Genomic DNA, 24,851 nt, shown 5'->3' with positions numbered 1-24,851 from the left:
GGAGAAAATGTAATCAGATGTCTCTTAGCTAGCTATGTTTTTCCTCGTTGGACCTGCGTTTAAAAAATGTATCCAACATCGGTTTGTGTGGCTGTTGGTTTAACGTTCTGTAACTTCTGTAGCATATACGGTCTGCATGTGCAGTGCTTTATATTGCGTCATGATTAGGTGTTGTGTCCTGTGTGTCCCAGAGACATCCAACTGTCCCATTAACTTGTTTTGATGCCCATTCTAGAATGGCATTCTAGCCAATCAGAAGCAAGTATTTAACCTCTTAAGGATCGGACCCTTTTGTTCAATTTTCGCCTAAAATGACATCCCCAAATCTAACTGCCTGTAGCTCAGGACCTGAAGCAAGGATATGCATATTCTGGATACCATTTGAAAGGACACACTTTGAAGTTTGTGGAAATTTGAAATTAATGTAGGAGAATATAACACATTAGATCTGGTAAAGGATAATACAAACAAAAAAACATGCGTTTGTTTTGTTTTTTGTTTTTTATCATCTTTGAAATGCAAGAGAAAGGCCCAGCACCTTGTTGTTCACCACAACAATCACACCCTCCAGATTTCCACCTTTACTGCCAACATTAAAGGGTTTCCGCCCTGGGAAACTAAATCATTATTTCTGCATTAGTGACTGTGGCTTTGGAAAAGCTGCTTTTCATTCAACTTCTTCACCCTCTTTTAAGTGAATCTTGAGATGGTGGAAGATTGGTGTTAAATTGTTGAGTGGACGTAAGGGATCACAGTGTTTTGAGCCGTACTTGAGGACTTACGTTAACTCCCTGATCTAATGCCTAGACTTTAGCTCAGCAGGCTAACACAGTCCTGTGGCACTGATACCAATTAGAGCCAAAAGGTGAATTGCTGATATTGGTAGACAGGGAATCCAATGATGAGAGGAATTCTATCTATACATGTTATTCACTTTTTGCATTAACTCAGAAAAAAACATTCAAGAGAATTTAAAGCAACATTCTTAATTAAAGGAAGGTCCTTTAATCGAGTATGTTCGATAATTAACCAGAGTTAGGGGGAAGGGGGGACCTCATCTCCTGTTTTGAATGTCCATGCCAATCAGGGATTTCCGTCCTGAGGGAGGTGACATTGCCTGTGAAACCCCCCTGTGAAGTCTGACATCATCTCTCCCATTTGTCACCCTCTCGGCCGTCATTCAGGATATCCCCTCTGCAAATCCTTGTCCGAGTGACAGTTGCTTTCGGAACCTCTGAGAGACCTCTAATAAATCTCACAAAGGCAAAAACTTTGCCTGAACTCGAATAATTCAGAATGAAAAAAGGGTTAGAAGTAGGAAGAATGATGTCATTAGAAATGTGCTCCAGATTTGTTGAACACGGAGACCCCTGTGGCTCGTTGCTGGGGAAAGTCTTAAAGCGTTGCCAGCCAAACGGCAGAGTAGTGTAGACACACCCCTGGGTTCTCCACTTCCTGAACTGTGGGAAACCCGGTTCAGTGGAATATCCTCGGGATCTCGCCCCTCTTTACCTGCCTGGCACCTATCGCTTCAGGGAGCGGTTTTATGGTGAGAACCCCATGTAAAGCAACTACACGGCTCTATTTTTAGGGGCCAAATTGGCCCTGGCATCGAGATCTTCAACAAAAATAACACAATAAATTTTTAGTGGGAAAGTTTAATACCTATGGGGCTCTTGTGTGGTCTCAGTTTCATTAAAAAGGCCTCATTTTCCACTCAAGCACTGGAAACTGGCTCCATGGTAACGGCTGCGGAGTTCCTGGTGCCTTCTTCTCAGGGTCTTGGGGTGTGTTTCCTTGGTGGAGAAGCTGGGAGGCAGGGCTTGGAGGAGAACCCCTGGATAATCCCTCCTCGGTGGAGAGGCCGGAGAGGCTGGGCTTGGAGGAGAACCCCTGGAGAGGCCAGGGAGGCAGGGCTTGGAGGAGAACCCCCGATAGAATCCCTCCTCGTGGAGAGGCCGGAGAGGCTGGGCTTGGAGGAGAACCCCTGGAGAGGCCAGGGAGGCAGGGCTTGGAGGAGAACCCCCGATAGAATCCCTCCTCGTGGAGAGGCCGGAGAGGCTGGGCTTGGAGGAGAACCCCTGGAGAGGCCAGGGAGGCAGGGCTTGGAGGAGAACCCCTGATGAATCCCTTCTCGGTGGAGAGGCCGGGAGGCAGGGCTTGGATTTGAACCCCTGGAGAATCCCTCCTCGGTGTAGAGGCCGGGCTTACATAAAAAAAAAAAGTTTAGTCATTTAGCAGACGCTCTTATCCAGAGCGACTTACAGTTAGTGAGTGCATACATTTTCATACTGGCCCCCCGTGGGAAACGAACCCACAACCCTGGCGTTGCAAGCGCCATGCTCTACCAACTGAGCTACAGGGGGCTTGGAGGAGAACCCCTGGAGAATCCCTCCTCGGTGGAGAGGCCGGAGAGGCTGGGCTTGGAGGAGAACCCCTGGAGAGGCCAGGGAGGCAGGGCTTGGAGGAGAACCCCTGGAGAGGCCAGGGAGGCAGGGCTTGGAGGAGAACCCCTGGATAATCCCTCCTCGGTGGAGAGGCCGGAGAGGCTGGGCTTGGAGGAGAACCCCTGGAGAGGCCAGGGAGGCAGGGCTTGGAGGAGAACCCCTGGAGAGGCCAGGGAGGCAGGGTTTGGAGGAGAACCCCTGGAGAGGCCAGGGAGGCAGGGCTTGGAGGAGAACCCCTGGAGAATCTCTCCTTTCCTCTAGCAACAGTTCTCCTATGAGGCCCCGAGAGGGGACCTCCCATCTCCTAACCCTCCCTATCCGGCGTGTGCAGTGTATGTGGACACCTCAACACCACACCTCTAGTCAACACAAAAAATCTGTTAACCCTCATACCTGTTGGTTAAATAGGGCCCAATTATTGGTTTTAAAAAAACAACCCACTCTGAAAAAGCAGATAAGTATAATACTTACTCAGTACATGTCAGTAACAGGTTGCTTTGAATCAGTCTTCATAACAGTCAAGCTACGTGATAAGGTGTGGTTTCACACTTCTCCAAGCATTGCGAGATCTGATCATCTGTGCAGCAAGACTTCAATGAAGACGGACTGAAAAGAAAACAACAGCATTTGATTTTTCACATTCTAAGATGCGACGAGGGTGTCAACATTAAACATTGAATTACCCACTGTGCATTGCATCAGAGACATCAACATTGAATGCCAATGGACTGTACATAAGACACATCTAACTCATCAGGTGCAGGACAGAAGAATGTACCAAAGAAAAAAAGAAATGTCCGCCACTCCGGTATTTTCCCGTCGTGATATAACCAGACGCACAATAAAGACAACGTTTCGAAGGACAAGTTTCCTGGGAAACATCAGACAGTACCACATCACAAGGTAATGCGGGCGTTGAGAAAGCAGCCAAGGTGGGAAAGGAGAACAGACCTCTGTAGCTCTGCTGGTAGAGCACAGCGCTTGTAACGCCAAGGTAGTGGGTTCGATCCCCGGGACCACCCATACACAAAAAAAATTATGCACGCATGACTGTAAGTCGCTTTGGATAAAAGCATCTGCTAAATGGCATATTATATTATTATTATTATATTATCTCTCCTGTTGTCAGTTGTCATCCCGATAACTAATAGCGTTGGACAAACGTTTGTGCACCAAAAGGTGTGGCCAAAAGGTAAAGAAATATATATATTTTTGCAGATGTACTATTTCCTCAATTTTTCTTAGTATAATTTAGTCTCATTTGCTAGATCCAGAGCTCTGCTATTTAGTCACGCGTTTAAGTGATTACGGTTATTTAATTATGAATCGATTACAGACGATACAGACGATGACCTAACGTGACAAGACGTCCAAAAAAACAAAACATTGAAGAAGAAAAAGCAAAAACAGGAGAACAAAGGTCAAACGAGAACGTTATGTACCTAATCACACTAAACCCATATAAGTGGCACCTGACAACCTGCTGGTATGTTGAGGATTGTGGAATGAATCCTAACATGATTACAGACAAATGATTTATAAAGCCGACAGATAAGCATTGTTCCACTGTTGGCTTTGCATACAAATGTAACAGCAGTTATAAACGTGTCTTAACCCGCTCAATCGAATGGTAAAATTAGAAAGGAAGAAAAAAAAAAAAAAGTGGCCTCTTCACATTAAAGGTATGAACTGCTTATCATAGACCACATCTTGGAACTTTCCACATCAATGGCAAGCACTTTTCTACTGTTGTTGATGCAACGCTAATTGTTGTCCTTTCAGTCATGAAAAATGAAAAGCAAATTTTCACTGCGAGAGCAAAAAATTTAATATAAACAAAATATGTGCACGCCCTAATGAACACGACCATGGTGGGCAACATGTAATTGAAGTAAATAAATTCCAACTGTACAAAATATCAGGGTAACAGAACATCCTGCCAGCTGTGCCCATTTACCTTTTATTAGTACGACAACCCCAGCTAGCGCATAACGTTCTGAGAGCTTGGTGAGAGCGTGGTTGTCCTATGGTAATTTTGCATACAACCTTCCCACAACGTTCTGGGAATGGTGCAGGACAGTTAATTGGCTTTGGAACATTCTCAGTACATTTAAGGAACTTGATTAAAAAAAAAAACATAATTGTCTTGGTATTTCATATACTTTAACAGAACTTTTCTTAAAAGTTCATACATGGTTATATTTCATTACATTTTTTCTAGGAACGTTCTCCAAATGGTTTGACATTGGGAATGTTCTCAAATACAATAAATAAAAATATAAATGCAAAATGCAACAATTTAAAAAGATTTTACTGAGTTACAGTTCATGTAAGGAAATCAGTCAATTTAAATGAATTCATCAGGCTCTAATCTATGGATTTCACATGACTGGGAATACAGATATGCATCTGTTGGTCACAGATACCTTAAAAAAAAGGTAGGGGCGTGGATCAGAAAATCAGTCAGTATCTGGTGTGACCACCATTTGCCTTATGCAGCGCGACACATCTCCTTCGCATAGAGTTGATCAGGCTGTTGATTGTGGCCTGTGGAATGTTGTCCCACTCCTCTTCAATGGCTGTGCGAAGTTGCTGGATATTGGCGGGAACTGGAACACGCTGTCATACACGTCGATCCAGAGCATCCCAAACATGCTCAATGGGTGACATGTCTGGTGAGTATGCAGGCCATGGACGAACCGGAATATTTTCAGCTTTCAGGAATTGTGTACAGATCCTTGCGACATGAGGTGATGGCGGCAGATGAATAGCACGACAATGGGTCTCAGGATCTCGTCACAGTATCTCTGTGCATTCAAATTGCCATCGATAAAATGCAATTATGTTCGTTGTCCGTAGCTTATGCCTGCCCACACCATAACCCCACTGCCACCATGGGGCACTCTGTTCACAACGTTGACATCAGCAAACCGCTCGCCCACACGCTGCCATACACGCTGTCTGCCATCTGCCCGGTACAGTTGAAACCAGGTTTCATCCGTAAAGAGCACACTTCTCCAGCGTGCCAGTCAACATCAAAGGTGAGCATTTCCCACTGAAGTCGGTTACGATGCTGAACTACAGTCAGGTCAAGACCCTGGTGAGGACAACGAGCATGCAGATGAGCTTCCCTGAGACGCTTTCTGACTGTTTGGGCGGAAATTCTTTGGTTGTGAAAAACCCACAGTATCATCAGCTGTCTGGGTGGCTGGTCTCAGACGATCCCGCAGGTGAAGAAGCCGGATGTGGAAGTCCTGGGCTGGCTTGGTTACTCGTGGTTGTGAGGCCGGTTGGACGTACTGCCAAATGTTCTAAAACTATGTTGGAGAGGGCTTATGGTAGGGAAATCAACATTGAATTCAATTTGAAAAGTTTCTGAAATGAGTGACACGTTCTTCCTATAGGCGAGTTGAAGAGCGAAGAATTTAGGAAATGTATGCGAGCCCCGTTATTATAGCGAGGAAGGCGGGGCTTCCAAGGGCGGGCTCGGCATCCATTGGCCCGTTGGGCTTGATTTCAGTTTGCTTCAGGTGAATAGGATTGGTTGTTGACTCCCCATAGTATGTTATACCGAGTGACCGACTGAAAGGGAACCATATATTCTCTGAACGTTCTGAGAACATTGCTTAAGTCACACCATTTTTGAGAAAGTTCCCAGAATGTAGTAAAAATATGACATTAAATAGAACCACATGGGAACTTGTGTGGAATGTTCTGGGAGTACTGAAATTCCCAAAGAAGAACATTATTTCTTAAGGTTTTTTTTTTTACCTTTATTTAACCAGGTAAGCCAGTTGAGAACAAGTTCTCATTTACAACTGCGACCTGGCCAAGATAAAGCAAAGCAGTGCGATAAAAACAACAACACAGAGTTGCATATGGGGTAAAACAAAACATAAAGTCAAAAAATACAACAGAAAATATATATACAGTGTGTGCAAATGTAGCAAGTTATGGAGGTAAGGCAATAAATAGGCTATAGTGCAAAATAATTACAATTAGTATTAACACTGGAATGATAGATGTGCAGGAGATGATGTGCAAATAGAGATACTGGGGTGCAAATGAGCAAAATAAATAACAATATGGGGATGAGGTAGTTGGGTGGTGTCACGCCCTGACATAGAGTTCGCTGGTTGGTTTGGTCAGGGTGTGAGTATCTATGTAATGTGTATATATCTATGTGTAGATCTAGTATGTTTTAGATCTATGTTGGCCGGGTGTGGTTCCCAATCAGAGGCAGCTGTCGATCATTGTCTCTGATTGGGGATCATACCTAGGTAGCCATTTTGCCTACCTATGTTGTGGGATCTTGACTCTTGTTTGGCTTGTTTGTGTGTAGCCATTGTGAGCTTCACGTTACGTTGCTTTTGTTGTTTTGTCATGTGTTAACTTAGTGAATAAACATGTATGCATTCCACGCTGCACCTTTGTCCAATCTTGTACTCAACGAACGTGACAGAAGATCCCACCACCAACGGACCAAGCAGCGTGAACAGGAAGAGCAGACAACATGGACATGGGAGGATATTTTGGACGGTAAAGGATCATGGACTTGGGAAGAGATCCAGGCAGGTATGGATCGCCTTCCTTGGGAGCAGACAGAGACAGCGAGGGAGGATCAACGGCGACGCCAACGGTGCCGATGACGAATGAAGCCCGAGAGACAGCCCCAAGAACATTTTGTGGGGGGGGGGCACACGGGGTGGGTCGACGAAGCAGCAGGAGGCCGTGAAAGGGCTGACTGTGGAGGAGGAGGCCGCTATTTTAGAGGTCCTCCAAGACCTGCGGATCGAGAGAGAGGAGGCCGCCACATTACGGGGGCTGTTAGTGAGGATAGAGCCGGAGAGCTCCCTTCAAAAGGAGGCGCTGCAGGAGGCCCTTAGCGAGAAGGAATTAGTGGATGCACGGAGAGAGGAGCTGGCCAGGCAAACAGGAGGAGCAGAGAGAGGAGTTAACCCTCCAGCAGCAGAGAGCTCGGGCCTTAGAGCAGAGGCTGGCGGAGCCAGGTTTAGCAGAGCCAACTCCCCGCACTCGCTTTGAGGAGCGTGTGACCGTGCAGGCACCAGGCTATGCGCCGGCTTTACGCACTGTGCCGCCAGCTTCTCGCACCAAACTAGTGGTGCGTGTCTCCAGCCCGGTATGCCCCGTACCTGCTCCCCGCACCAAACTAGTGGTGCGTGTCTCCAGCCCGGTATGCCCCGTACCTGCTCCCCGCACCAAACTAGTGGTGCGTGTCTCCAGTCAGCGGCTCCAGGCCAGAGCCAGAGCAGTCCGCTCCACCGGGGTCCAGTTCAGCTCCGGTCAGCGGCTCCACTCCAGAACCAGACGTCAACCCCTCTCCAGGGTCAGGGCCTCCAACACCAGGGTCCAGACAGGGCTTGGTACATCGCGAGGGGATTGCCGGTCCAGGCCCAGACGTCGGCCCCTCTCCAGGGTCGGGGCCTCCCACACCAGGGTCCATACAGGGCTTGGTACATCGCGAGGGGATTGCCGGTCAAGGCCCAGACGTCGGCCCCTCTCCAGGGTCGGGGCCTCCCACACCAGGGTCCATACAGGGCTTGGTGCATCGTGGGAGGACTGAGAGGGGAAGCATCGCACCGAGGTCCAGACCGGACCAGGGGTGCAACGGGGAGGCAGTAAGGGAGAGGACGTCACAGCCAGAGCCGCCACCGAGGCTAGATGCCCACGCGGACCCTCCCCTGTTAAGTTAGGTTTTGCGGCCGGAGTCCGCACCTTTGGGGGGGGGGGTACTGTCACACCCTGACATAGAGTTCACTAGTTGGTTTGGTCAGGGTGGGGGTATCTATGTAATGTGTATATCTATGTGTAGATCTAGTATGTTGGCCGGGTGTGGTTCCCAATCAGAGGCAGCTGTCGATCGTTGTCTCTGATTGGGGATCATACTTAGGTAGCCATTTTGCCTACCTATGTTGTGGGATCTTGACTCTTGTTTGGCTTGTTTGTGTGTAGCCATTGTGAGCTTCACGTTACGTTGCTTTTGTTGTTTTGTCGTGTGTTAACTTAGTGAATAAACATGTATGCATTCCACGCTGCACCTTGGTCCAATCCTGTACTCAACGTGACAGGTGGGCTAATTTCAGATGGGCTGTGTACAGGTACAGTGATCGGTAAGATGCTCTGACAACTGATGCTTAAAGATAGCGAGGGAGATAAGAGCCTCCAGCTTCAGAAATTTCAGAGACATTATTTCTTAACGTTCTTTGAGCTATACTGAACAAAAATATAAACTCAACATGTTGGTCCTCCACCCTATGGCTGCGTTTAGGCTGACCAATCAGATCAGCTCTGAAAAAAATAGCTAATGTGAAAAGATCTAATGTGATTCGTCGAAAGACCAATTAGTGGAACAAATATCAGAATTGGGCTGCCTGTGTAAACGCAGCCATTAGTCAGTTCATACAAAGCTTGTGCACACAGATTCATGGATTTCAATGGTACACAGACCACTGTAAGGACGAATATGTAGGAGGCCAGCAAACAACGTCAATGAAGGTTGTTGGAAGAACATTTATGGAGGAACTGACACAGATTTAGCACACTTAAATCTTATTAAAATCAGTTCGCATACACCCTCGGGAAGAATATGACGTGACAAGCGAGCGCATAGATATGCCTAATTTTCTTGTTTTCATACATTATTAGAATGTTTGGAAATTACGTAGAGTCGGGTATTTGTGACAATTTGATAGTAATATGGATGGGGGAAAGTGGCTGTGCGTTTGGGCAATAAGGATAAAAACGTGTCGGTCTTGTGCAGGACTTTACACAGACCGGTACTTCATAACCAGTCACAGCTAGAGTAGAGCCATTGTGCAAATAGGCCATGCCATACGGGCCTTTGCCGTTCACTTTGATGTTGCAGTGCACTGGACTGTGTTTACAGGGCAGCAGAACATATAACAACTTTGTTCAGATGTTTAGAAAGCAGCAGCAAAAGCCACAAAAGAAACCTGAATGGTTTTCCGCAAATATATAAATACCACGGTGGTCTTACTTTTGGGAACTTTACAGTCCTGTTGGTCAAACAACCAACAGGTAGACTATCTCTCCCTCAGTTCTCTATGCACGACAACAACTACGTTGTTTAAGATAAACTCTCTCAAACTTTTTCAGCGTGTAGTTGACAGTCAAAATTGAACTGTGAATGTGATCTTGCTATTTTGTGCTTGGGCTCTGCCCACTTCCTTGCTTGTTCTGCCCACTGTTCTTTATTTGCACCCATTGGAAATGACACCAATGACATATCTTGGATAAGTAATCAGTACTTGGTACAAGGCTCTGTGTCATTTTAGGTTATAGGTAGCTAAATTACTTAGCTGGCTTGCTAAATAATTAGGCCTACATAAATAGATAAGCTATTGCCTTAGTCACCTACTGAATAGATAGATTGTGTTGAGATTCCCAATACTGCCTTTTTCGTCAGTTTTTGTCCAAAATATTGGGTGACTAATACAATACATCACCTGAATGGCTGGAGGCAGCAAAAAATGAACTAGCTGTGATTTACAACCTGATACCAATATACACTGACTGTATAAAACATTCCTAATATTAAACCCTCTTTTGCCCGCAGAAAAGCCTCAATTCTTCGGGGCATGGACTGTACAACGTGTCGATATCATTCCACAGGGATACTGGCCCCCCAGGTTGACTCCAATGTTTCCCACAGTTGTGTCAAGTTGGCTGGATGTCCTTTTGGGTGGTGGACCATTCTTGATACACACGGGAAACTGTTGAATGTGAAAAACCCAACAGCGTTGCAGTTCTTGACACGCTCAAACCGGTCCGCATGGCACCTAGTTCAAAGGCACTTAAATATTGTGTCTTGCCCATTCACTCTCTGAATGGCACACACATACACAATCCATGTCTCAATTGTCTCAATGCTTAAAAAATCCTTCTTTAACCTGTCTCCTCCCCTTCATCTACACTGATTGAAGTGGATTTAACAAGTGACACCAATAAGGGATCATAGCTTTCACCTGGATTCGACTGGTCAGTCTATGTCATGTTTTGTACACTGGAGATTTATTGGTTAATTTTATTAATCATGCATTGACTGCATCCATTTAATTCTGCAGACAATACCTTCCTCTACGTAATGGAATTTTGAGTAAAAAATTATATATTTTTTTAAACCTTTTATAAAGTTCGTTTTGAAGCATAAACTGCTAATTTGATATTTTAGACCAATATTATGATTATCTGTTTGTTTTCATTTTTGCAAAGTAGTTAAAACAGTTTCAGTTCCACTTTAAGGGCTGAGGTTAGAACTGATGCAAGCTTGTGGGATAATTTACAAGTACAAGGAGTTGCTCAAAATGAATTTCAAGAAGAAGTCACCACAATAGCTGATGACAGATCAGTCATTATGTGTAGACGCTTAACCAGCAATAACAAGGTAGTGAAATGTCATAGCTTTTAGTTTTTGGTTGGTTTTTTAACCCAGCAAACCGAGAACATTCCCAGAACATTAGCTAAGATTCCCATTAAGTTCTAATTAGAGTTTTAAGTAACATTAGGATGATAACATGTTTTTAATAACAAAATGTTTTCCTTAAAAAAATATATATATACAAAAATGGAATGTTCTCCTAACATTCACTAAAATATTGTGCACAACATCTGTATCCACCACCACAGAACATTCCCCAAACGTTCTCATTAGGTTTCCAGGTAATGCAATAATACAAAGTACCAGTAATGTTTTTAGAATATACTGCCGCAACAAAATGTGAGAGCAACGTTCTGGAAAAGTTATTGCAACATAAGGCAACCGTTTTATACAAACATTGTATAATTATCAGCACAACTGGACAGGTTTTGTGTTCTGAAAACAACCTGAACAAATGTTCTGGTAACTTTCACAGAACAAATTTTGGTTTGCTAGGAAGGCTTAATGAGTAAGCCCACAGGTATTTGCATAATCAGGTAAAAGCAGATGGAATGTAACCCCTCCTACGTATGTTTCATTGATTTAATATTTCAACTCAAATCTCTGAGACTTTGTTACTTTCCCTTTGCATAGCTTAAGACAGACTTGAATGGCATTAAAGGGTTCTTCTAAATTGTAGCAAAAAGTGAAGACTTTCATCCTTCCAAGTACTAAACCGTCTGATGAGCTATTGAGTCACCGAGAAATGGTCTAATGCAAAAACAGACCTGTACCTCATACATTCCAACCTTCACCATGCATTTGTTTGATTTCCCTCATTGGATTCCTGCAAGAGAGAAAAAACAAGCCATGTTCTATTTTAGAATAGGACCCTTTTCCATTTTGTGATGCTAACTATTGCTGTCCCTGCACTGATTTGTAAAACAGTCCTGGGCCTCGTTTCCCAGTTGCGATGTAACTTAAGCATTACGATGATCGTACCAGATGTATCGTTATTTACGAGCCAACTCTTTTTAAGAGTGTTTCCCAAACAAGCACGTAGAGAGAACGTTGTCTAAGTGCGTCAGACCATGTGTCGCTACTGATAGGATCGAAAGAAAAGCAGCGCTGCACTCGGATCAGCTTTCTCCATTCAAATCTTACCTTAACAATATAATTATTCCACAACACTGACGATGGATCAGCTCCTATAGAGATATTAACACGTATGGCTACAAATATTGAGGCTGCTTATTACGCTTACACAATAATAATGCACTAAATCACAGATTGGGAACATCATTGTGAACTTCTTGTCTCACGTCATGAAACTCATTGAGGCAAAAATGACAGACAGTAGCCTAGTAGGCAAAATAGAACTCAATTGATTGAATATTAAATAGATTATATGATTGAAATAGCCTATGTAGCCTAATTTTTTTTTTTTTAATGCAGTCATCTTGGTTTTCATTTGAATTATCATTTTATCCTTCACTTCTTGGTAACAATTATACATTTTGTAAACGTGCAAAGGTTTTTAAGAGCCATGTTACTGACGAAGGCTCTGGGGAAGAAAAAAAACCGTGCCTACTAAAGACACATCGTATCTTAACTCTACGAAGGCTCTGGGAAATGAAGCCCTGATTTGTAAAACAGTCACGCAGAATCTGCAATGAACCATTGAATGCCCACCGTTGTGGTTTATCACAGCCACATTCACAGCAGGGACCAGTGTATGTATGATTGGGTGCACGATAGACAACACATTACATATGGCAGACTTCGTGCTAAAAAGCTCACAGATAGTAGAAATTCTATCATATGTACATATACAGTAGAGATATATATCACGGTCATTATTTTCATTTGATCCTTGCCAAGTCTGTTAGCAGAGGCTTAACTATACGGAGACATTTTAGTTATCCTGAATGAAGCAAGCCCCCCTGCCTCCCTTATCATAATGCAGGCCATAGGGGGTGTTGATATGCTACACAGAAGAACCAGTGTGTATTTTCACTCTCTTTATCACCAACGGCCTTTTTATGCCAGTCATACCAATCTCGATTGTCAAGCTTCATAAAATCATCCCTCCCTCAAAGTGAATCCATATATGTATAAAAATGAATACATGTTTTGTTCTCTCCCTCTACATTCTCTGAGGGGAAGACGACTCATGACATGCCAAGAATATTTGCTCCGAGCGCTCAGAGGGGTAAAATCTTGGCACCAGAACATGGACTTAGGCTCTTAGGTTGCACTAATTCCTATACATATATTCAGAAAGATCTTTGTGTTCGGGAGATGGGGTATATGGGTCTCTCCATAAATAATGGGGCCAATGTGTGACAAAAATTTAAAGGATTTTTATACAGTTACACATCTGTACTTAGAAGAATATACAGTTGAAGTCGGAAGTTTACATACAATTAGGTTGGAGTCATTAAAACTCGTTTTTCAACCACTCCACATATTTCTTGTTAACAAACTATAGTTTTGGCAAGTCGGTTAGGACATCTACTTTGTGCATGACACAAGTCATTTTTCCAACAATTGTTTACAGACAGATTATTTCACATATAATTCACTGTATCACAATTCCAGTGGGTCAGAAGTTTACATACACTAAGTTGATAGTGCCTTTAAACAGCTTGGAAAATTCCAGAAAATGATGTCATGGCTTTAGACGCTTCTGATAGGCTAACTGACATAATTTGAGTCAATTGGAGGTGTACATGTGGATGTATTTCAAGGCCTACCTTCAAACTCAGTGCCTCTTTGCTTGACATCATGGGAAAATCAAAAGAAATCAGCCAAGACCTCAGAAATAAAATTGTAGACCTCCACAAGTCTGGTTCATCCTTGGGAGCAATTTCCAAATGCCTGAAGATACCACGTTCATCTGTACAAACAATAGTACGCAAGTATAAACACCATGGGACCACGCAGCCGTCATACCGCTCAGGAAGGAGACACATTCTGTCTCCTAGAGATGAACGTACTTTGGTGAGAAAAGTGCAAATCAATCCCAGAAAAACAGCAAAGGACCTTGTGAAGATGCTGGAGGAAACAGGTACAAAAGTATCTATATCCACAGTAAAACGAGTCCTATATCGACATAACCTGAAAGGCCGCTCAGCAAGGAAGAAGACACTGCTCCAAAACCGCCATAAAAAAGCCAGACTATGGTTTGCAACTACACATTGGGACAAAGATTGTACTTTTTGGAGAAATGTCCTCTGATCTGATTAAACAAAAATATAACTGTTTGGCCATAATGACCATCGTTATGTTTGGAGGAAAAAGGGGGTGCTTGCAAGCCGAAGAACACCATCCCAACCGTGAAGCACAGGGGTGGCAGCATCATGCTGTGGGGGTGCTTTGCTGCAGGAGGGACTGGTGCACTTCACTAAATAGATGGCATCACGAGGAAGGAAAATTATGTGGATATATTGAAGCAACATCTCAAGACATCAGTCAGGAAGTTAAAGCTTGGTCGTAAATGGGTCTTCCAAATGGACAATGACCCCAAGCATACTTCCAAAGTTGTTGCAAAATGGCTTAAGCACAACAAAGTCAAGGTATTGGAGTGGCCATCACAAAGCCCTGACCTCAATCCTATAGAAAATGTGTGGGCAGAACTGAAAAAGCGTGTGCGAGCAAGGAGGCCTACAAACCTGACTCAGTTACACCAGCTCTGTCAGGAGGAATGGGCCAAAATTCACCCAACTTATTGTGGAAAGCTAAATCATTCTCTCTACTCTTATTCTGACATTTCACATTCTTAAAATAAAGTGGTGATGCTAACTGACCTAAGACAGGGAATTTTTACTAGGATTAAATGTCAGGAATTGTGAAAAACTGAGTTTAAACGTATTTGGCTAAAGGTTTATGTAAACGTCAGACTTCAACTGTACGCAAATTTGCTCTACCTATACAACAACAGGCCTAGGAGTATACATCCTTTAAGCACACAGCAAAATCAATGGTGTATATTTAACGTTGAAAGTGTTAAATGTGCACTATTTTCAGGAACGTATGAGTCCCACTGAACTGGTGTTAAAAATAACACTTTAGAAAGTGTGAAAGGTTTAACTCTGTTGCAGTGTTCCCCATTCAACTCTTCAAGTGTCCAAATCAACTTGATTGTGTTGTTTGCATAGCTCTACTGTAGACTAATACGCAACACCTACAGTGTAAAACATTAACACTTGATTTAGAGTAAACTGGACTCAATTTGTATTACCTTTATTAAACTAGGCAAGTCAGTTAACCCTCCCCTAACCCAATTGTGCGCCACCCTATGGGAATCCCAATCCCGGCCAGTTGTGATACAGACCGGGAACGAACCTGGATCTGTAGTGACGCCTCTAGCGCTACAATGCAACAGTGCCACTCAGGATCCCTTGGCTTTCTCAGTGGAAGAAATTAACACCTGTAGTGTTATATTAAGTCATTTTTGGGTGTTTTAACACTGTATGGTGTAAAGCCTAATTTGCATATTTCCCAGGGTGCCTTTTCTTTTCGAGTGAATTGTAGACCGATCACCCATGACTGCATTTGTTAGTGACAAATCGAATCTAATTTTATTTGTCACATGCGCCGAATACAACAGGTGTAGACCTTACAGTGAAATGCTTACTTACAAGCCCTTAACCAACAATGCAATTTTAAGAAAGAATACCAAAAAATGACACAAAAAAACATGTTTTATATAAATAATTAAACTAGTAAAAAAGTATTAAAGAGCAGCAGTAAAATAACAGTAGTGAGGCTATATACAGGGATACCGGTTAGTTTAGGTAATTGAGGTAATATGTACATGTAGGTAGAGTTATTCAAGTTACTATGCATAGATAATAAACAGAGAGTAGCGGGGGGGCAATGCAAATAGTCTGGGTAGATATTTGATTAGAGTCTTATGGCTTGGGGGTAGAAGCTGTTTAGAAGCCTCTTGGACCTAGACTTGGCGCTCCGGTACTGCTTGCCGTGCGGTAGCAGAGAGAACAGTGTATGACTAGGGTGGCTGGAGTCTTTGACAATTTTTAGGTCATTCCTCTGACACCGCCTGGTATAGAGGTCCTGGATGGCAGGAAGCTTGGCCCCAGTGATGTACTGGGCCGTATGCACTACCCTCTGTAGTGCCTTGCGGTCTGAGGCTGAGCAGTTGCCATACCAGGCAGTAATGCAACCAGTCAGGATGCTCTCGATGGTGCAGCTGTAGAACCTTTTGAGGATCTGAGGACCAATGCCAAACCTTTTCAGTCTCCTTAGGGAGAATAGGTTTTGTCGTGCCCTCTTCATGACTGTCTTGGTGTGCCACCAAGGAACTTGAAGCTCTCAACCTGCTCCACTATAGCCCCGTCGATGAGAATGGAGGCGTGCTCGGTCCTCTTCTTTTTCCTGTAGTCCACTTCATGGCTACCGACATGAGTGCTACGGGGCGGTAGTCATTTGGGCACAGGGACTATGGTGGTCTGCTTGAAACATCTAGGTATTACAGACTCGGTCAGGGAGAGGTTGAAAATGTCAGTGAATACACTTGCCAGTTGGTCGGCGCATGTTTTGAGTACACATCCTGGTAATCCGTCTTGCCCCGCTGCCTTGTGAATGTTGACCTGTTTAAAGGTCTTGCTCACATCGGCTACGGAGAGCGTGATCACACAGTCATCCCGAACAGCTGATGGTCTCATGCATGCTTCAGTGTTGCTTGCCTCGAAGTGAGCATAAAAGGCATTTAGTATCCAACAAGTATTATGCATAATTATTGAAGAACCACGTATTGACAGTATCGATTTAGGTTTGAATTATCAAGGTAAGGTGACTCTTTCGGTTAGAAGCATTCGATTTTGCAATTGAATAAATGTTTGTGTGCCCATGAAAACTGTTTTCACCCCGTAACATAAGGAGACACTAAATGTTATGTAGTCACACTGAATTTTTGAGATCTCTATACACACACTGTCCGACAGCTAGATCCAGGATTAGTACAGGGTTAAAGTTCAATGTGTAATTTAACTGATTAATGCTTACTATATGATATAATGACAACTTATACTGCTATAAATGCAAGGACAGAGAAGTATTATTTTTTTGTCACACGATTTTGGACAAATCTGTCAAGACACCAACATGAGGGAAGGTTTCAACAGAGGATTTCAATCAACTCATGAATTTGAATGATTATACTGTTGCTATGTTCCCTCTTATATCTTAATGTAATGACATAAACACAATTGGCAGATTGTAAGAAGTAGTATTTAGTTTATAGAAAGACCCTGTTGTTGCTGTGACTCATTCTATTTGTTGGCTCTCTCTTCTGGTTCCCATATTTCACCTGAGGATTAAGGATTGCCAGGGAAAACAGTATCCCCACTGTAATGTTTTGGTGTGAAACATGCACCCCAAGTGCACCCTCAGTTTAATAAGCCCACGGAAGCAGAAAAAACATAGTCATGGGCAGCTTGTTTTCACAGGTTGAGCTTAAATTTCACATGTGTAACTATATTTTCCCATGTATTACACTTTGAGTTCACATGTTAACGCCACCATGTTTTCAAGTCACATGTGAATCCTTCTTTTACATGTGGAATTGCATTTTCACATGTAAAAATATCAAATTTGCAGTTTCATAATATGTGAAAAACTTTTATGTGATTATTTTTCACGTGAACTTGCAATTCCACATCTGAAAGTAAGATTTTCAAATGTGAAAGATTTTCACATTTTCACATTTTCACATATGACATATTGCAAATTTGATTTTTCACATGTGAACTTGCAATTCCACATGTGAAAGTGAAAATCTTATTTGCAGTGTTACATGTAAGAAAACTCCACATTTACTCCAATGTTTGTTAACAAAGTAAATGTAAACAGCCACTCTATAGCCTAAAAACATGGTTAAAACTATAATTGTGATATCATGGATGGTCAGTCCTTGCATCCATAGCGTAGTCTATGGATTAGAGAGTGGTTGCATTTCTCCAGCCCCATCCCTCAGCTTTCTACTGAAACTGTGGTGGGAAGAACTGTTTATTAATGTTTAAATTAAGGATTGCCACTTTAAACAACTTTAATTATATGGTGCAATCCTCTAGTGAGCTAGTTACTTTTAATATCAAGCAAAACCAGAACAACATTCTTAGTTGCAAACCAAAAGAACGATATTGAAAGCAAAACATAAACCCAAAAGTATTTATAGCAAAACTAAAACTTTTTTTTTTTTTTTTTTTACATCCGAGGGCAAATTAATTGTAAATGGATGCAAAAAAAAAGTTTTCTGTGAAATAATTTTTTTATGGTAACGCAATTTAATAAAACGCCTCCCTCTTTCCTGCAGTTTTCCCTATATTTGGTTATGTTACCCCCTTGCATTTGCTGTGTTTTTTCCAGTTGCAGGTTTTGGCACATTCATTGCAGCAACGTAGCACCCTGGACCTCACTGCTGGTTTACCTCTGAAGCTTAGCAGGGTCGGTCCCTGGATGGGAGACCAGATGTAGCTGGAAGTGGTGAGAAAAATCAATGTTGTGAAAAAAAAAAACATCACGTGTGGGGAATTCTATTTTCAACGAGGGGGAAAAAACACGTGAAAAATGTACATGAAACTTCACACGTGTCCGAAGGACACGGGATAGGTACTAGTAAAGCTATTAAATAATTCAATATCACATTACTGTGGGAGTAACAGTGAGCAGGCACTGTAGTTATGGTAGGGAAGAGGCGTGCAGAACTGCAGATGATTAAAAAAAATAATTAACGCCTGATGTGAACCGCCTTCCGGGCGTACCTGTCTGTCTGCTGGGGGCTGCTGGGAAGTAGATTTTATTTAAGTAGATAGGGTGGGGAGGTATCATTGGGACAGGAAAGAGGGGGGGCGATGGTAGAAGAGGAGATATCTCAGGTATAGACAAAGTGGTTCCATTGTATTTCCTCCCAGCCTGTCAGGTGTAGGGAGGTCTGGGTATTTCTGAGGTATCAACAAACTACCAGCCAATCAAAGAAACAGGCCTGGCACCTGCCACGACACGTCACTGCCACCCCAAAATTCCTCAGGTAGGGATGATTCGACCCAGCGAGCAGGAGCCACGATGCTAGGAGCTAGTTAGAGAGGGCTGACACAGCTGCTTTCTGACCAATTAGACATCAATGAGATGAACAATTATTTTGATGAATGTGTTCAGTTTGAACGCAATGTACATTTGGCAATGTAATGAGCGACTTTCTGGAAGTGATTATTCATCATATTCACCTAAAGGTAAATGTCCAAGGAAAGTGACAATTGAGTGGCTTCTGGTGAAGTTGGTGGTAATTTGGCTCCGTGTAACTTGTAGAGGCATGTTTCCCAGCAACAGTGGGTCAAACTGTGGGAAAACTTAACGAAGGCGTCTTGCTTTTCCTCTATCAACAATCAGAAAGGATATTTTCTCACTCTGATTACACCTCTCCTACACTTAAACCATGTACTTTGTGTAGAGGTGCATTACATCTTTATGAGGCTGTCCAAAGGTCTACAGTCAAAACAGTGCTTTAGAAAATATGATTCATCAAGACTAAGTTATATTTTGTATGAGTTGAAATGCCGCTTTCTCTTCAAGCCCTTCAGTGGTCAAAGAAAGTGAATTGTTTGCTGACAGATGGGGGGGGGGCACCCATCTTTTGAGGTGGGGGCATTTTCCTGTACCTTTTCACAGGCCTAAAGTAAGTGAACTCGAACACCACAACACGTTTAGCCCCCTCAATTAAATTAGCACCGCACGATTGAGCCCCAATGCACTACATCACTCAGTGCAGGCACAAAACAAATGCCAAAAACCACTTAAAATGGACTGATATAATTATCCATAGATATTCCCAGCACGTACCCCTTCACAAAACAGGGACCTCTTTTTCCCTGGGACCACTGGGAACCTGTCGACCAGGAGCAGCGACTAATAAAAAACCAAAGCCAAACAGGAAGGAAAGAGAGGAATATTCAGATAATAGGGGTAAAACGGCCATTGAGAGGTTGCCCCAGACCGAGTGAAAGTGGCATTGTTTGGGGCTTTTCGGTGGCAACAGCAGGGGTAGACTCCCAGTGATGACCCAGTCAGGTCACATGCTTCACCCGACCACAGAGGGACCACAGAGGGAAAAAGGGGGGCCAAAGCGGGGCCATGAAAAACGTCCCTACAGGTCTTTGAAGTCAAAGAAAGCCACCTCATCGATCATTAATTTAAAGTTTTTTTTTTTTTCCCCCTCTTTTCGCCGTGACTTTCTTTTCAATGTGTCGCCGGCTTTTGTTTACTGTCCAAATGAACCTGTTGTGTTGTACAAGCCTCCCACTTCTCTCCAGAAAGGCAAAACACCAACTTTCCGACTGTCTGAATTCTTACAAGTCAAGTAACAGCAGAACAGAGCAACTTTACATTCAAATAAGGTAAAATACTTGCATATGTATATGCATGTTCAGTATTTTGGGGGAATTTGGCAGAGTCACGGCTACACCACATCTGGAAATGGAAGGCTAGCAAGCTAAATAGTATCCCACTGAGATTCAGACAACTATCAACACGTACGCCCCAACATGTAACAAACCCAGTCCTGCTATTTCATGATGACAACTCCATGTGTGAGCCAAGCGTTTATTTAAAGCAAGAAGGAAGCGTATTGACGTTAAAATGGTAACGATGTCAATCATGTAGGAAGGTGGTAGCTGAGACCACATCCTTACCATCAGGTTTTCACGAGTGCTGCTTTAATGACGTGTTAAGTGATTTACATTTACATCATTTAGCAGACGCTCTTATCCAGAGCAACTTACAGTTAGTGAGTGAATACATTTTTATTTATTTTTCATACTGGAATCGAACCCACAACCTTGGCGTTGCAAACGCCATGCTCTACCAACTGAGCTACATCCCTGCCGGCCATTCAAACAAAAAAATTATGTATGCACTCACTAACTGTAAGTCGCTCTGGATAAGAGCGTCTGCTAAACGACTAAAATGTAAATGTAATACCTTATTATAAGAAATTATAAAGGTTCACACACGCTCATAATAAGTTATAAAGCGTTATACCAGCAGGCTTTAAGTGTTACTGATAAGAGCTATGCTGGAAACATCATTCAAAGCTCTTGCAGAGGTGCCTGTTCTAGATGAGAAAATAATTCCTTAAAATAGATGTAAGCTTCAATAGAGAATCTTAATCTCAGATTGGTAATGATTCAGATGGAACATGTGTTTAATGTTTAAAAACGTCTTAGGATTTCACAAACTTAGTGAGAGAGGGAAATGACGCAAGTTCCCTTCGCATATCACAACTCTGATGAGATTCAATGGCTTGGAAGCCAGTGAAAAAGAAAATATTTAGTGAGGTGAGGAAGTGATGCTATTCATTTAAAGGGGCAAGCAGCGGTTGAAACAATAACAAAGTGTAGTCCCCGCCCCTGTTTTGGTAAAAAGCTGATGGATGGGGCTGGAGAAATGTAACCACTCTCAAATTCATAGACAGAGCTATGGATGAAAGGATTGACCATCCATGAGATCAAAATGATAGTTTTAACCATGTTTTGATGCTTTGTGTTCACATTTATTGTTTACAGACAAGCTCATATTTGGGGTCCTGATTGAGTACAACAGTTGAATGAAGTTTGTAAGTCGCTCTGGATAAGAGCGTCTGCTAAATGACTAAAATGTAAATGTAAATATGAGGAAAGGTATATTCTTCAAGATGCAATGAGCCTTCAGAAAGTATTAAAACCCCTTGACTTTTTCCACATGATATCTTATCTTGATTAGATAAGTGTTCACCCTGCTGAGACAATTCATGTCCGAAACACCTTTGGCAGCAATTACAGCTGTGTGTCTTTTGGGTAGGTCTGTAAGAACTTTGCACACCTGGATTGTACAATATTTGCCCATTATTCTTAAAAAAATTATTCAATCTCTGTCAAGTTGGTAGTTGACCATTGCTAGCAAGCCATTTTCAAGTCTTGCTATAGATTTTGAAGCCGATTTAAGTCAAAACTGTAACTAGGCCACAATGTAACTAGGCCACAATGTAACTAGGCCACAATGTAACTAGGCCACAATGTAACTAGGCCACATTGTAACTAGGCCACAATGTAACTAGGCCATAATGTAACTAGGCCACAATGTAACTAGGCCACAATGTAACTAGGCCACATTGTAACTAGGCCATAATGTAACTAGGCCACAATGTAACTAGGCCACAATGTAACTAGGCCACAATGTAACTAGGCCACAATGTCACTAGGCCATAATGTCACTAGGCCACAATGTAACTAGGCCACAATGTAACTAGGCCACAATGTAACTAGGCCATAATGTAACTAGGCCACAATGTAACTAGGCGACAATGTAACTAGTCCACAATGTAACTAGGCCACAATGTAACTAGGCCACAATGTAACTAGGCCATAATGTAACTAGGCCACAATGTAACTAGGCCATAATGTAACTAGGCCATAATGTAACTAGGCCACAATGTAACTAGGCCATAATGTAACTAGGCCACAATGTAACTAGGCCACAATGTAACTAGGCCACAATGTAACTAGGCCACAATGTAACTAGGCCATAATGTAACTAGGCCACAATGTAACTAGGCCATAATGTAACTAGGCCACAATGTCGCCTTGGTAACCAACTCCAGTGTAGATTTGGCCAGTGTCTGTTGGAACGAAGACTGAACCAGGTTTTCCTCTAGGATTTTGCCTGTGCTTAGCTCTATTCCGTTTCTTTTTATCCTAAAAAACTCCCAAGTCCTTGCTGATGACAAGCATACCCATAACATGATGCAGCCACCACCATGCTTGAAAATATGAAGAGTGGTACTCAGTGATGTGTTGTGTTGGATTTGCCCCAAACATAACGCTTTCTATTCAGGACAGAAAGTTCATTTCTTTGCCAAATTTTTTGCAGTATTACTTTAGTGCCTTGTTGCGAACAGAATGCATGTTTTGGAATATTTCTTATTCTGAACAGGCTTCCTTCTGTTCACTCTGTCGTTTAGGTTAGTATTGTGGAGTAACTACAATGTTGTTGATCCATCCTCAGTTTTCTAATATCATAACCATTTAACTCTGAAACTGTTTTAAAGTCACCACTGGCGTCATGGTGAAATCCCTGAGCAGTTTCCCTCCTCTCCAGCAACTGAGTTAGGAAGGAAGCATGTATCTTTGTAGTGACTGTGTGTATTGATACAACATCTAAAGCCTAATTAATCATTTCACAATGCTCAAAAGGATATCTTTCTTTTTACACATCTACCAATCGGTGCCCTTCTTTACTAGACATTGACAAACCACCCTGGTCTTTGTGGTTGAATATGTTCTTGAAATTCACTACTCTATTGAGGGACCTTACATATAATTCTATGTGTAGGGTACAGAGAAGGGGTGGTCATTCAAAAAGCAGGTTAACCACTATTATTGCACACAGAGTGAGTCCATGCAACTTATTATGTGATTTGTTAAGCACATTTTTACTCCCTAACTTATTTAGGCTTGCCATAACACAGGGGTTGAATACTTATTGACTCAAGACATTTCAGCTTTTTTATTAATTTCGAAAATGTTATACAAACAAAATTCCACTTTGACATAATGGGGTATTGTGTGTAGATCATTGACACAAATAATAATTTGAAATTCAGGCTGTAACAAAAAAGTAAAGGGGTGTGAATACCTTCTGAAGGCACTATGATTTATAAGTCCAAAAATGGATGTAGCAACTGCAGACTGCCCCTTTAAAGCAAAAACACTGATATATTTTAGCAATAAGGGGGTGTGGCATAATGGCCAATATACCACGGTTAAGGGATGTTCTTAGCCTGGATACAGCCCTTATCCGTGGTATATTGGCTATATACCACAAACCCCTGAGGTGATGGTTGTCCTTCTGGTAGGTTCTCCCATCTCCACAGAGGAACACTGTAGCTCTGTCAGAGTGACCTTCAGGTTCTTGGTCACCTCCCTGACCAAGGCCCTTCTCCCCCGATTGCTCAGTTTGGCCGGGCGGTCAGCACTAGGAAGAGTCTTGGTGGTTCCAAACTTCTTCCATTTAAGAATGATGGAGGCCACTGTGTTCTTGGGGACCTTCAATGCGGCAGACATTTTTTGGTACCCTTCCCCAGATCTGTGCCTCGACACAATCCTGTCTCGGAACACTACGGACAATTCCTTCGACCTCATGGCTTGGTTTATGCTCTGACATGCACTGTCAACTGTGGGACCTTATATAGACAGGTGTGTGCCTTTCCAAATCAATTGAATTTACCACAGGTGGACTCCCATCAAGTTGTAGAAACATCTCAAGGATGATCAATGGGAACAGAATGCACCTGAGCTCAACATTGAGTCTCATAGCAAAGGGTCTGAATACTCATGTAAATAAGATATTTATGTTTTTTTATTTTTAATACATTTGCAAACATTTCTAAAAAACATGTTTTTGCTTTGTCATTATGGGGTATTGTGTGTAGATTGATAAGGAATTGTATTTATTTAATACATTTTAGAATAAGGCTGTAATGTGGAAAAAGGGAAGGGTTCTGAATACTTTCCGAATGTACATTGATCCTTCATCAAGTCAACAAATCAGTTGTTGCCACTAAACCATGATCAACGTTAACAATGTTATAACAGGGTAAATTACATCTTGGTGAAGCACCGTGTTTCACAATATGAAGAAATGTGAGGTGATGAATTATAGTCTGGCTCTTTATTCTCGGGATCAGACCCTCTTATAGGACTTTATGCTTATTGTTTGGGCTATGAGAAAAATAAATCTAAGGGGCTCACAGAAAATGTATTCATCCTGCCATTGAGCAGAGCGATGGGGATATGGGGCCATGATCCAATACTTTCCATACTTCCTCTTGCTGAAACAGTAACACACACTGAGAGTATCCGCCAAGAGGTATTTGCCCCTTTTAGAAAGGCGAAAGTGGTACCTACAACACCCGATAGGTTAGTCGGATGCAAGAGCTTAAATTAATTTAG

This window comes from Coregonus clupeaformis, chromosome 11, assembly GCF_020615455.1.
Source record: "Coregonus clupeaformis isolate EN_2021a chromosome 11, ASM2061545v1, whole genome shotgun sequence".
NCBI classification, from domain to species: domain Eukaryota; kingdom Metazoa; phylum Chordata; class Actinopteri; order Salmoniformes; family Salmonidae; genus Coregonus; species Coregonus clupeaformis.
This window is presented reverse-complemented; position numbering follows the sequence as displayed.